Below are 14,751 nucleotides of genomic sequence, written 5' to 3' on the forward strand. Positions count from 1 at the left end.
AAAGGATGTTTCTTTTTTTGATGAGTTTATATACAGTACCAGTTAAAAGTTTGGACACACTTACTCATTCAAGGGTTATTCTTTAATTTGACTATTTTCTACATTGTAGAATAATAGTGAAGACATCAAAACGATGAAATAACACATATTTAATCATGTAGTAACCAAAAAAGTGTTTAACAAATCAAATTATATTTATATTTGAGATTCTTCAAAGTAGCCACCCTTTGTCTTGATGACAGTTTGGCACACTCTTGGCATTCTCTCAATCAGCTTCATGAGGAATGCTTTTCCAAACAGTCTTGAAGGAGTTCTTATATATGCTGAACACTTTTCCTTCACTCTGTGGTCCAACTCATCCCAAACCATCCGAATTGGGTTGAGGTCGGGAAATTGTGGAGGCCAGGTCATCTGATGCAGCACTCCATCACTCTCCTTCTTAGTCAAATAGCCCTTACACAGCCTAGAGGTGTGTTGGGTCATTGTCCTGTTGAAAAAGCGCAAACCAGATGGGATGGTGTATCGCTGCAGAATGCTGTGATAGCCATGTTGGTTAAATGTGCCTTGAATTCTAAATAAATCACTGACAGTGTCACCAGCAAAGCACCCCACACCACCGCACCTCCTCCTCCATGCTTCACGGTGGGAACCACCCATGCGGAGATCATCCGTTCACCTACTCTGCATCTCACAAAGACACGGCGGTTGCAACCAAAAATCTCCAATTTGGACTCAACAGACCAAAGGACAGGTTTCCACCGGTCTAATGTCCATTTCTCGTGTTTCTTGACCCAAGCAAGTCTCTTCTTCTTATTGGTGTCCTTTAGTAGTGGTTTCTTTGCAGCAATTTGACCATGAAGGCCTGATTCACGCAGTCTCTTCTGAACATTTGATGTTGAGATGTGTCTGTTACTTGAATTCTGTGAAGCATTTATTTGGGCTGCAATTTCTGAGGCTGGTAACTTTAATGAACTTATTCTCTGCAGCAGAGGCAACTCCAGGTCTTCTTTTCCTGTGGCGGTCCTCATGAGAGCCCGTTTGATCATAGCGCTTGATGGTTTTTGCGACTTCACTTGAAGTTCTTGAAATTTTCCACATTGACTGCTTCATGTCTTAAAGTATTGATGGTCATTTCTCTTTGCTTATTTGAGCTGTTCTTGCCATAATATGGACTTGGTCTTTTACCAAATAGGGCTATCTTCTTGTATACCACCCGACCTTGTCACAAGGAGACAAGTATCTTACCTTGGCTCCTCGCTGCCTGCACTTGCATAACAGGTGGTCAGCCTGCCACGCAGTCTCCTCATGGAGTGCAATGTAATCAGCCATAATCGGTGTTAAAAAAATGCAGATTACCGATTGTTATGAAAACTTGCAAATGGCCCTAATTAATCGGCCATTCTGATTAATCGGTCGACCTCTAACTGGTACTGTGTGTTTTGGGGGCAGTATAACGGTGAGTGGACATTTCCCCCTTTCTCTTTTTATTGGATATTTTTTCCAGCTCTTGTAAAAAAAAGTTTGGACGTGTGTGAAACCCTCCATAGTCTGTTGTTTTAGGTCTGATATTATGTGCCCACAGGGAGCAATTATGGCACCTGTAACTGTATTTAGACGTTTAAAACAAGTTTATTTGTATTTTATTAGACTTTGATTGGATTTATTCACCTTTTTTTTATCAATAGTGAATTTAATCTGGCCTATTGACAGTGTTGGGCATGTCCTTGGCTCAGACATAATACATTTTATAGACATAGTGGGCCTTTTTCAGTGTGATTGCTGTGTTTGAACAATATCTTTCCATATTGAAGCCATTAAATTACTCAGAACAATGTGGGTTGCAAACATGTTCAACAGATTTACCTGATATGAAAATGGGGTCGCGGGAGAATTTCCAAAATCCTGGTATTAAAAAAGCATGGCTGTCATAATATCATCTTTGTCTCTCAAAATCATTGTAATGTAAGGTTAACCTTAAAAATCGAAATGAAAATGATTCAAATCTAAAAGTTCAAATTCAACCAGAGAGTGCCCTTAGATTGTGGGAAAAGACGCACATGACCGCTGCACTTGAATCATTTCCATGGTGAATGGCTAAACCCTCTATGCTATGAAACCACACACTAATGCAGACTGATATTACCGGCCGCAATTGAAATGCTGAAAACAATGTGTGGGGAGGCAGAAACTCACATCAGTACCTTTGTCAGGTAACACTGTGAAACTAAGAATTGATGCTATAGCTTTGACTGATTGACACAAAAACTTACCTTATGCTCTCTAAATAGATGTTAGCTGAAGGCAGAGATGCCCATGCATTGACTTTTGTTTGCTACATGTTGGGGGATGCTATTCACGATGACATATTGTTCTGCCTCTCGATTCCCGAGCATGAAACGGCACAGGGGATGTTCAGTGTGCTGTGTGGCTATATTGACAAAAAACTGATTACATGAGATCGAACGATGGGCTTTTGCACAGATGGGGCTCAATCTTTCATGGGACGGCGGGCAGGCCTCTGCACCCTTGTTATGAATGTGTCTCCCTCTGTCATATGGATGCATTGTATGATACATCCACTGAGCTATAATGGATACACCGAGAGCAACTGGAAGCAGAAGAGCTGATCGCAGAATTTGATTGTAAACTACACTACATGACCAAAGGTATGTGGACACCTGCTCGTGGAACATCTCATTCCAAAATCATGGCATTAATATGGAGTTGGTTTTCCCTTTGCTGCTATAACAGCCTCCACTCTTCTGGGAAGGCTTTCCATTAGATGTTGGAACATTGCTGTGGGGACTTCCTTCCATTCAGCAACAAGAGCATTAGGGAAGTCAGGCACTGATTTGGGCGATTAGACCTGACTCGCAGTCAGCGTTCCAATTTATCCCATAGGTGTTCGATGGGGTTGAGGTCAGGGCTCTGTGCAGGCCAGTCAAGTTCTTCCACACCGATCTCGACAAACCATTTCTGTATGGACCTTGCTTTGTGCACGGGGGCATTGTCATGCTGAAACAAGAAAGGGCTAGCCCGAACCATGAAAAACAGCCCCAGACGAATATTTCTCCTCCACCACACTTTACAGTTGGCACTATGCATTGGGGCAGGAAGCGTTCTATTGGTATCCAATGGTGAATTGTGATTCATCACTCCAGAGTCCAATGGCGGCGAGCTTTACACCACTCCAGCCGAAGCTTGGCATTGTGCATAGTGACATTAGGCTTGTGTGCGGCTTCTCGGCCATGGAAACCCATTTCATGAAGCTCCCAATGAACAGTTATTGTGCTGACGTTGCTTCCGGAGGCAGTTAACTGCCACTGGACAAGGCAGTTAACCCACTGTTCCTAGACCGTCATTGAAATTAGGAATTTGTTCTCAACTGACTTGCCTAGTAAAATAAATGACGTTGCCAAGTTGAAAGTCACTGAGCTCTTTAGTAAGGCCATTTTACTGCCAATGCTTGTCTATGGAGATTGCATGGCGGTGTACTTGGTTTTATACACCTGTCAGCAATGGGTGTGGTAGAACTAGCCAAATCCATCAATTTGAAGGGGTGTCCACATACTTTTCTATATATAGTGTATGTGGAGATATGGGATCAGAGCATGACAATGATCTATTTCACACCGGGGCTTGGTGGTTATTGAGTGGGAGTGTTGGAAAGATTTTTCGAATTGAGAGAGTAACTGTTGTCATTCGCAATTAATGTAAAAAACAGACTTTGTTGACTTTGTGTGTATCTCCTTGCCTATAAACGGTGCATTCGGAAAGTATTCAGACCCCTTCCCTTTGTCCACATTTTGTTACGTTACACCCTTATTCTAAAATGTATTAAATAAAACATTTTCCTCATCAATCTACAGACAATACCCTTTAATGACAAAGCGAAAACAGGTTTTTGTAAATGTTTGCAAATGTATAAAAAACAGAAAAAATAAATAACATATGTACATAAGTGTTCAGACCCTTTGCTATGAGACTCGAAGTTGAGCTCAGTTGCATCTTGTTTCCATTGATCATCCTTGAGATGTTTCTACAACTTGATTGGAGTCCACCTGTGGTAAATACAATTGATTGGACATGATTTGGAAAGGCACACACCTGTTAATATAAAGTCCCACAGTTGTCAGTGCATGTCAGAGCAAAAACCAAGCCATGAGATCAAAGGAATTGTCCTTAGAGCTTTGAAACAGATCTGGAGAAGGGTATCAAAAAAATCTACAGCATTGAAGTTCCCCAAGAACACAGTGGAACCACCAAGACTCTTCCTAGAGCTGGCTGCCCGGCCAAAGTGAGCAATCGGGGGAGAGGTGCTTTGGTCAGGGAGGTGACCATGAACTCAATGGTCATTCTGACAGAGCTCCAGAGTTCCTCTGTGGAGATGAGATGAGAGATGAGAGATGAGAGGACCATTCAGAAGGACAACCATCTCTGCAGCACTCCTCCAATCAGGCCAGATGGAAGCCACTCCTCTGTAAAAGGCACATGACAGCCCACTTGGAGTTTGCCAAAAGGCACCTAAAGGACTCTCAGACCATGAGAAACAAGATTGTCTGGTCTGATGAAACCAAGATTAAACTCTTTGAATGCCATGAGTCAAGTCTGGAGAAAACTTGGCACCATCCCTACGGTGAAGCATGGTGGTGGCAGCATGTGTGGATGTTTTTCAGTGGCAGGGACTGGGAGACTAGTCAGGATCGAGGGAAAGATGAACGGAGCAAAGTACAGAGAGACCTTGATGAGAACTTGCTCCAGAGCATTAATGACCTCAGACTGGGGGTGAAGGTTCACCTTCCAACAGGACAACGACCCTAAGCACACAGGCTGTAATGTAACAAAATGTGGAAAAAGTCAAGGTTTCTGAATACTTTACGAATTCACTGTAACAGACAGCATGCAGGGAAAATACAAAATAATTCTACAGATAGAAATCTATTTAACTGTTATCCTGGCTCAGTTGACATGCCGGTAAGTGAAATCTAGCAGCTGATCGAGCTGTCATGTGACCGAAAGCTGCAGACAACGCATTCACGGGTCACTATGGAGGAGTTTTGATTCCTGACTCAAAGGGAATACTGTTACGTCTCCCTCCGAGCATTAAAACTCATGGAACACGGATTCAGTGCTGTCGTTTGCATTAAAAAACTAATATCGATCCAGGTTGGATGTGACAGGAAAGATGAGGTGCACACTGTCAACCACGCCCCCTGACTTCGAGAAGCTCTGGCGATACATGCATCATGGACACCTATCTCATTTTGTGGTGGTGAGATAAGAAAAAATATGTCATTCTAATTAGCAATTGACTGTCCTAACCCCACATAAAAAAAGATATGATAGTGAGTTGAGAATACTGTTAGAATGTTTTGCAATTGACTGCCATTGCCCCAAATAAAAAAGTAAACATTGGCTGTGGGGTCTAGCCTCGACACACCTGCAACTTATTTATTAATCAAAACCCAGCCCTTTCGTGCCACCACAAGCTACTGTACCCATAATTATGTTTGTGAAAGTAGCAAAAATCTTTCTGACACACTCCAACCGTGTGCTACCAGGGTTAACCAGAGTGCTACCAGGGTTAAGATTTACATTTTCATTTTCTCTTCGACAGCTATTAAGTGGTCTGCTCAAGATGCTGTGCAGCTAAAAATAAGGTACAATTATGAGAAAAACATGTATTTCTAGTCATGGTGATAGACAGTGTTGACTGATAGCTAGGCGTGCTTTAGCTTGTTGCTCAGTTTGAGGCCAGTGAAAGTGGTCATACTAAAGTCTCTCTCCTCATCTCACCTCAGTTCTCCTCTAGACCAGCCACTGCTCTCCGCTGTGCTATGTCCTGAGTACTCTGTGTTAAGCTGGCTCATTCATTAACTCTGCTATGTGGGCAGCCACCCTTGAACACCAAGCCTAAACACATTGTGACAAACCAGAGTATCCCCGCAGTGTCATCAGATCACCTCGCCACTTTCAATTAGTGCCAGTCCAACACCACCTCTCCTTTAAGACCACAGAGGTTCCTCACATAGTAGACCTGGTCTCCTCCCACTGACCTGTCCCTGTGGAGTAGGGTGAAGTTAACTCTAGGCACTGATCTAAGGTTACTATTGTGTGTCTCTCTCTAATGGTTAAGGTTAGGATTTGGGGATAGTAAGCTGATCCTACTACCAGAAGCTGTCCCGGAGACCCTCTTTTTTCATTATTTATTTACAGGCAGGCAGCCAACACCCACCCTGTCTTATGAGGACCCCAGTCCATAAACATAGGAGTGACAGTCGAGTATGGGACCCTCCTGGATTCAGTCAAGCCCCCCTGCCCCACCTACTCACCAGGAGGTGAACTTCACCATTGTCATGGAAACACACTTTCCCCCTTCCCTAAGCCCCCTCCCAGCGTTGTGGCTCTCTCTGCTCTCCCCAAACTGCACAGTAATGGCCGTGGGCTGAGGGGCTTTTTAGTAACTCTGCATGTAGTGTACAGTACAGTACCCTATAGTGACTCTATAATCAGGAATGCATTAGTCCCAAGGACTTTATATAATGAATGATTTCTTTAAGTGCTTCCTTCCTTTAAAATCAGGTCAGATGTGGATTTGATTAAATCTGTTTACAGTATATTCAGTTTTGCTTCCATTTGCATGTTTTTCTTTTGGTTTAGAATAGCAGAATTTACAGTAGCAAAATTAGTCAGGTTATTTTGCTCTGGTTAAAGATTAATAGACGCGAACATACTACTTCTAAGGTGAACTCCTCATACTGATCTCTAACTGGTCTGTCTGACTGGAGAGATTGGCTTCGCACACTTCTGTCTGCCTGTGTGTGCACACTGCACACTTACTAGACTAGATCACTCATCCAGACTCACACACACCCATTCACACGAGCTCACACATGACCACACACACACACACTCACAACACACCCAGGCAGTCTGACCAGCCACACACGCATGCATGCTCACGAGAGAATAATAGAGCGAGAGGGATTTCATGGAAGATGACTAACAGGGAAATCTTAAGGTTACTTGCATAACTCCTGTTCTCTGATGTAAGGAGTGAGATACAGAAGTTTACCTACACTTAGGTTGGAGTCATTAAAATAATTTTTTCAACCACTCCACATTTCTTGTTAATTAACAAACTATAGTTTTGGCAAGTCGGTTGGGACATCTACTTTGTGCATGACACAAGTAATTTTCCAGCAATTGTTTCCAGACAGGTTATTTCACTTATAATTCATGGTATCACAATTCCAGTGGGTCAGAAGTTGACACACACTAAGTTCACTGTGCCTTTATACAGCTGTGGAAATTCCAGAAAATTATGTCATGGCTTTAGAAGCTTCTGATAGGCTAATTGACATCATTTGAGTCAATTGGAGGTGTACCTGCAGATGTATTTCAAGGCCTACCTTCAAACTCAGTGCCTCTTTGCTTGACATCACAGGAAAATCAAAAGAAACCAGCCAAGAATGCATTTACATACACTCAGTTAGTATTTGGTAGCATTGCCTTCAAATTGTTTAACTTGGGTCAAACGTTTCAGGTAAGAGATCTTCTGTTGAATCTGACAATTAATCTTGATGGTTTGTACAGTCGTCTCAAATAAAACTGTGAAGGACCTTGGCGTTACTCTGGACCCTGATCTCTCTTTTGACGAACATATCAAGACTGCTTCAAGGACAGATTTTTTTCCAGCTACGTAACATTGCAAAAATCTGAAACATTCTGTCCAAAAATGATGCAGAAAAATTAATCCATGCTTTTGTTACTTCTAGGTTAGACTACTGCAATACTCTACTTTCCGGCTACCCGGATAAAGCACTAAATAAACTTCAGTTAGTGCTAAATACGGCTGCTAGAATCCTGACTAGAACCCCAAAAATGTATCATATTACTCCAGTGCTAGCCTCCCTACACTGGCTTACTGTTAAGGCAAGGGCTGATTTCAAGGTTTTACTGTTAACCTACAAAGCATCAAAGTGCTCAATGTGCTGTACAGAAACCCAGCCTGATACCTCCGGACAGGGCCAAACAGGAAGGATATAACCCCACCCACTTTGCCAAAGCACAGCCCCCACACCACTAGAGGGATATCTTCAACCACCAACTTACCATCCTGAGACAAGTCCGAGTATAGGGGGGTCGCCAACCCAGACAAGAAGATCACGTCAGTGACTCAACCCACTCAAGTGACGCACCCCTCCCAGGGACAGCATGGAAGAGCGCCAGTGACTCGGCCCCTGTAATAGGGTTAGAGGCAGAGAATCCCAGTGGAGAGAGGGGAACCGGCCAGGCAGAGACAGCAAGGGCGGTTCGTTGCTCCAGAGCCTTTCCGTTCACCTTCACACTCCTGGGCCAGGCTACACTCAATCATATGACCCACTGAGGAGATGAGTCTTCAGTAAAGACTTAAAGGTTGAGACCGAGTCAGCGTCTCTCACATGGGTAGGCAGACCATTCCATAAACATGGAGCTCTATAGGAGAAAGCCCTGCCTCCAGCTGTTTGCTTAGAAATTCTAGGGACAATTAGGAGGCCTGCGTCTTGTGACCAGAGCGTACGTGTAGGTATGTACGGCAGGACAAAATCGGAAAGATAGGTAGGAGCAAGCCCATGTAATGCTTTGTAGGTTAGCAGTAAAACCTTGAAATCAGCCCTTGCCTTAACAGGAAGCCAGTGTAGGGAGGCTAGCACTGGAGTAATATGATCACATTTTTTGGTTCTAGTCAAGATTCTAGCAGCCGTATTTAGCACTAACTGAAGTTTATTTAGTGCTTTATCCGGGTAGCCGGAAAGTAGAGCATTGCAGTAGTCTAACCTAGAAGTAACAAAAGCATGGATACATTTTTCTGCATCATTTTTGGACAGAAAGTTTCTGATTTTTGCAATGTTACGTAGATGGAAAAGATCTGTCCTTGAAACAGTCTTGATAGGTTTGTCGAAAGAGATCAGGGTCCAGAGTAATGCAGAGGTTCTTCACAGTTTTAATTGAGACGACTGTACAACCATCAAGATTAATTGTCAGATTCAACAAAAGATCTCTTACCTGAAACGTTTGACCCAAGTTAAACTATTTGAAGGCAATGCTACCAAATACTAATTGAGTGTATGTAAACATCTGACCCACTGGGAATGTGATGAAAGATATAAAAGCTGACATTTCACATTCTTAAAATAAAGCGGTGATCCTAACTGACCTAAAACAGGGAATACTAGGATTAAATGTTAGGAATTGTGACAAACTGAGTTTAAATGTACTTGGCTAAGGTGTATGTAAACTTTCGACATGTCACATGTTGGGGTCCGCTAGGACCTCCTGCCCTCTCTGAAGTACCTATCAAAAGCGACTGTTGGAGACAGACAGAGTGACAAATGAGGTGAGACCATCAATTCCATAAAAGGAGCCACTCTCCCGCCATCTGGTTATCAGATATCAGAGAACTGGGTTTACACAGGTAACCTTAAAATCTCTTTAAATGTTTTGTTTCGATATCTCACATGTGGGGATTAGCATTAGTCCTGAAACTAAGTACACACCGAAAGGTGCAGAGACCACCCAACGGGGAAAAGCCTCATAACAAAGTGACGGGAAGGCGCATACAAGCTCAGTATAATGAGATATGCCCCAAAAACAGTGCCCAAAATATAAACTCCTCTGTAGTAGAGTGCCCGGTCAGTCTCCTCCGAAGGCTGTCACCGTCGCCGTTATAAATCAGTATAATGGTCCCCAGGATCCAGCAGGATATCTTCAAATAGAGAAGGGTCCACCATCTTCCGAGGGTGGTTGCCCAATGAGCGAAGAGCATGACACCCTTGCCCGAGCTCTCCTATAATCCAAGTAGATGAGGACCGCATGTATTGGACAACGGCGGGGACATCTTTCTAGGAAAGACAACAGGCGAAAAGCCATAGGTTCCAATTTATGACAATGGGAAAAAGTCGACCCAGGCCAAGGATGGGGTGAGGTACATTATACTGGAAAAACCCCTGGGCATACCACGGCGCAAACAGTGGCTGGTAGATGCTGCGAAAGGATCTTAAGAACAATGGACATGTCCCAGGATGAGCTAACGGCTTAGAGACTGGGTGTAAGCGACGTGCCCCCCTTAGAGATGACACAACAATTATGGTAAACTCTATAGCTGTCGGGGCCTTGGCAGGCCGAGAAAGAGGCTAAAGGACCTTAACCGCCGATGAACCTTCTGTCTGTACAAAAGATCCTGCAAGGAGCATGGGACCACGGAAAACAGAGTGTAGGAAGGAACTGTATAGTCACCACTTCTCCACTGTAAAACAGAGAGCATGCATTGGGGTTGGCACTCTTTTCCAAGAGTGTATAAGCCCTGCATGATGACTGACTGCCGACTGGAGAATCACTGGTCATCGAGGAGATCTAAGATGAAGAGGGAAACCATACGGCATTACCCAATTTTCCTGGGACTGTCAGATCTTCAAACCCCAAACGCCGTGGTCACCATGTTTTGGGATGGGAGCTCCCCGGGCTTTCATCGGATCGTTGCTTCTAACAGGCTTTAGTAAGTCAGTCTGGATAGATGCCGGAATTGGGCTCTCTCGGGACATAGCAGACAGTGACATGATGTAAAACATCAGGCAATATAGCAAATGGCCATAGGCATGGGGAAAAAGGGCCACAGTGGATGGCGAAAGACAAATTGCTGTCCTGCTCTGTGTGTTGGTGAGATCGGAGAGATGGCCGACATGCTGACTTCTGCCACTGGCTGAAAACCTGAGAAGGCGCTGGGGGGAGAGCCTGAGGGAGGGAGGCACGTGGGTGGAACAAAAAGTCTGACTCCTCCATTTTCTCATGTGAGCTCGGTCACAAGTGAGCTGCTGCACAGAGAATAGGGTTTTGTCTTAACCCAGCGCTGTCTTCCCACTGCAGATAATCTCAGAGGAGGGAAGGAGGAGCAGCCATTAAAACCATGGAGAGAGGTTAGAGGAGAGAGCCGTAGGCCCTGCATACTGTCCTCCTCAGCTGCAAGGACTGCGCCCTAGGTTGGCCGACCCTTCTTACCTCCCTTAGTGTAAGACTGCTTCCCTACAGGTTTGGCCTGGTTCAGGGGCCTTGCCTGAGTTTTGTCAGACTGCTGCGCCGCCGGGATCTTCAGTCCACCAAGGCCAGCTTGTTGCCCCCTCCCAGCTGTGAGGCTAGAGCAGGATGTAGAAACCAGCGGGCTGCCATGGGGCCCGGATCTGCGGGGAAGGGAGAAGTTGAAGGCTTCGCCTTGTTTTTTGCGCATGTGACACTTCTTTTGTCGAGTTGCCATTTACTATTTGAAAATAAAACCCAGTGGAAAATGGGTGATTTCATAAGCAAACTGAAGCTTGTTTCCCCTCGTAATAGTAGACAGCCCTTAGGGAGTAACTGCACATGCACCTCAATTCTCCGCAATGAGAAAGTGCTGTCCACAAGCCTGATGACTCGCGCTCTCCAGAGGTAGTGTGGTGGCACCCCCAGGTGGCGTCAAAGAGAGACACTTTTCTCGAAATAACACGGCCCTGTAGCTAGGTGAAGTGAGCACTGTGTATGAACGCAATTGTCGTGTGTCTAGTGAAGGCGTTAGCTAGCTAGCAACCATCTCGTGAAGCTAAGGGTAAGCTATAGCTAGCACAGTAATAACCAAAGGGAACAGCGTGGGTGTGTTGTTCAAATTCGGGCTGAAAATCCCCCAACGGTAGTGCTGTGAGGCTAAAACGGTCAGTCTAGTCAACACAAACAAGTGAACATACAAATGGGTTGTACTAAACGAGAGATGGGAGCTAGCAATACTACGATCAGGGCAGGTGGGGAACTGGTTTCCGCGTTATCTAGCCATGCTAATGCAACCATATGTGCAGGTAGGAATGCTTGTGTGGTTAGCTTGCTTTCCAGACAGCTAGCCACTGTAAGCTAGCTAGTAGAATCCTCACCGCTTTGCTAGCTTCGGTGCGCATTGTAATGCATAAACTAGCTAGCAGCTACTTTGTGGCTAAGGTATGCTGTAGCTAGCATAGTGCTAGCCAAAGGGAAACACGTGGGGGCAGTTCGACTTTGGGTCGGTATTCTTCCACAACCGCAGAGCCGGTGGGCTGTCCAGTTGGTCTAGTTGACACGAATAAACAGGTTAAACTAGACAAGAGAAGGGCGCTAGCAATGTTACTGTGTTGCAGGTAGTAATGCTTGTTTGGTTAGCTTACCTGAGGTGTTAGCTAGTTAGCAGCTACCTTATGGTGAAGGTGTGCCGTGGCTAGCTCAGTGATGGCTGAAGGAAACTGCATGGGGGCAGAGTTAGCCTTCGGATGGAGTGCTCCCGCGACCGACGGAGCCGCGAGGCTGAGGTGGTTGGTCTAGTTAACACAAATTGTGAACGTAGGTTAAACTAGACGAGAGAAGGGAGCTAGCAATGTTGCAGGTAGGGTGTGCTAGTGAGTTTATCTCTCAGTGAGCAATGAGCCTGGCCATGGCAAAGGAAATGTCATGGCTCCTGGTTGCGTATAAGACACATGCTAAGGAGTGTTACTTTGGTGTGCTGTATTTATTTGTGTTGCTAGATAGGCTATTTATTACAACGGTAAGGAGTGTTTTCCTGTTAGGAGGCAGGGTCCCTCTCTTCCTTCGTTCCCCCTCTCCATCCATCCCTCCTTCAGAAGGTCTATATGGTGTGTCGTCTCTGGTCCGCTGCCCAGGCACAAAGGGAAGACCAGGCCTGACCCATTCATTGTGCTGCTCTTAAAGGAAACCACCAGTCAATGTAGGCTCAATGAGGCGTCGCCGTTTTGTAAGGTCTGATAAAGTGCGGACTAAACCGTCTGGGATCTGGGCTGGTCCACCCGGTGTTGTGTCCTCCATTATGAAGGGGAGCAGTTGTGTGTGTTGTGAATGTAGGTCTGTGTAATGCTTGGTTAGTGCTGAATACAGGGGGGGGAACTAGGGAGGGCCTGGGCGTTGGGACCATTGAGGACTGGTTTAAGATGTCACCCCAGTGTTTGGAGCTGCTGTCCGCTGTCGTTAATTGTGACGAGGGATGATTGGGCGGCTCCTTAAGACGGGAGGACTGGAGGAGGAGAAGGACGTTTTTTTCTGGAGTTTATTGAGGGACCGGATTGTTGTCTTTTGTGTTGAAGATTTTCAGATAATATCAAGATAAGAGGAATGTCAAGATAATCAGAATCTTGAGGGTGTGTAGAATCTCCCAGCGACTGTTTTGTCCTCTTCTTTTGAGTTACTTCCACATGCAAAATGTTGCCATATTAAGAAGGCATAATTTTGCAATACGAATTTTCCCTGTCGTTAAAGGAAAATGACCAGTTACGCCTAGTGCTTCGCGTTTTTCAAGTGACACTTCAAAAGATGCTTCCTGGCCCAACTTAGCATTTCCCAGACACCTCTTGGGATAAGATGGAACAAATGGGACGATGATCCGGAGATCAAATTCATTAAGCTAAGCATGGCCAGTGAGAAAGAGACAAAGAGGGAGGGTCTTGGGAGTGCCGTGGCCCTTGTCTAAAGTGGTTAGGGGCCCCTTGTAGGCGTTGGGGTCTCCAGAGGCTGCTTGGGTAATTATCAGCCCGGGCTGCACGTGTGGGAGGACGAGTGTGTGTAGTCTGGCTGGCTGGCTAGTACTGAATGTTTGCATTCTCACAGCACCATGTCAATGGACTACCCAAGCGAAGTGGGGAGGGCTCTCCTGTAAACTGGATCCTATATCCTCCTATGTATGAACCTACCCCCCTCCTAATACCGCCCTCTTCTCTATACCCTAAACAGGGAGAGAGGGGGATTCTGAGGAAGAGAGGAGACATCTTTGACATGTCTACTGGGGCCCGTCAGGACAAAAGACCATTTCCTGCTCCTCCATGTGGAAAATGTCTGGGAGAGGAGGAGGAGGAGGAGGAGGAGGAGGGAGGAGGAGACAATTAGTGGGATTTGCTAATCACCAGGGCAACACTCATTTAATTGACATGTGAAATGTTGTTTAATCTAACAAGTCGATAGGCAATATGACAATGGGCTGGCAATCAGAATAGGAAAGCCAGGGGACTTCGACAGCTGATTGCTGAGGGAAATGTCTTTTGTCTTTAGAGCTGGTGTGTGTGTGTGTGTGTGTGTGTGTGTGTGTGTGGCGGGGGGGGGGGGGGAGACCCAGGGGGATTAAACACCATTATGCCTTTAACCCTTTTAGACAAATAAACACAGAGCAGCACACTCTCAGCTTTAGTAAGAGAGTTGTTTGTGTGTTTGTGTATGCGCCTGTTTCCCCCCTCTAAACCATTGACAACCATCTATTTGTCATTGTATTAACACAATAAAGATGACCCTGACAACTCCAGACAAGAAAAGGAGTACTCCAGGAACAAACAAAAAAAACACTCATGTAAAAAAGTAAGCCCCCTTGGCTTTGACAGATATCAATAAGTATTTCTGTTATAGAAAAAGCAGCCGCACCATATTGTGAAGCCTTAGTCTGGAGTGAAAGCATGGAGTGGTGGCTTAGAGACCAGACAATCCAATACTTTTATTTACCAGTCATTCATTCCAAAAATACATTGAGCAGGTTCTATACAAACTCAGTACACTAAAATACCAACCCCTAACACTGGAATAATCCAAAATGCTAATAAACAGTTATTTCATAAAAAAAAAGATTATGTCACTCTATAATAAATCATTCTCAGTAGTTTTCATATCAATGGCCTCAATATAGAACTTTCTTACTGGGCGTGTGTGTACTGGCTGGATAACTTGTGG

At 44.9% G+C, this 14,751-nt stretch overlaps 1 long non-coding RNA gene across 1 annotated transcript in view; it reads left to right on the forward strand.

The window, feature by feature from the left end:
- LOC116355019 (uncharacterized) overlaps nt 1-14,751 on the forward strand; it is a 140,725-nt gene that overhangs the window by 8,696 nt on the left and 117,278 nt on the right. The gene's annotated exons all lie outside the window — the stretch shown is intronic.

Source organism: Oncorhynchus kisutch, linkage group LG19, assembly GCF_002021735.2.
Source record: "Oncorhynchus kisutch isolate 150728-3 linkage group LG19, Okis_V2, whole genome shotgun sequence".
Taxonomy (NCBI): Eukaryota; Metazoa; Chordata; class Actinopteri; order Salmoniformes; family Salmonidae; genus Oncorhynchus; species Oncorhynchus kisutch.